Source organism: Triticum dicoccoides, chromosome 6B (assembly GCF_002162155.2).
Source record: "Triticum dicoccoides isolate Atlit2015 ecotype Zavitan chromosome 6B, WEW_v2.0, whole genome shotgun sequence".
In the NCBI taxonomy this organism is placed as follows: domain Eukaryota; kingdom Viridiplantae; phylum Streptophyta; class Magnoliopsida; order Poales; family Poaceae; genus Triticum; species Triticum dicoccoides.
The window spans coordinates 663,909,995-663,910,792 of NC_041391.1; positions in this window are offsets into that span (position 1 = coordinate 663,909,995).

Genomic DNA, 798 nt, shown 5'->3' on the forward strand with positions numbered 1-798 from the left:
GATAAACCGGTGAGGGAAATCCAGTCAGGGACATTAGTGGTTTTTTCAGAGGAAAAGAAAATCGGTGGGGGATGGGATCGACGGGGTGAGGTCCTCAATCGATGGGAGGCAGCGAGCGAACGAATGGCGTACGAACTACTTCTTTAGGAGTAGAGGTTAGTGCGCGCCTCTGGGCGGAATGAAAGCCCGAAGCTAGCTTTCCATTACTTAATTATTAGTGCACAACTTCCACATGGCAAAAGATTCTTCTTCGAGCATGCATGGGCAGATCGTCATGAACTGGACTGCGGTAGCATAGCTCGCGCCTTAGAGATAGTCTGTCATTCTGAAAATAAACGTTTTCAAACTTGGTATGCCTTCTTGTGCATTCATACCACCATGGCTGCGTGGTGCTGACCATAAGTTAAAATGTTGAATGTGCATGCATGCATGCATCTAGCTCGATGCTATACATAACCGAGAAACAAAGGAGCATGCACAAGATTATTACTGTGCTCTTGCCTGGTTTCAGGCTCTCTTGGTGTCTAACAAGCGCACCAACAACAGTTATCTCGTGTGGGTTGGGAATGGGCAACTCAACCCTGCAGGCGGATGTCTCTCCCACGGCAATGGCCGTGGTGGTGGCGCCACCCAACCTTTTCACCCGCAACTATTAATTCCATCCATTTGGGCTCGTCAAACACGTCATTGTTCGTTGTTGGCTCACTCCATGTCATGGGTAACCCAGCCAATGCCCCGGTTTTGCGCCAGTGCCTCGTATCACCGTCAAGTTCTCGCTGTCGAGGGTGTGTGGAGAGG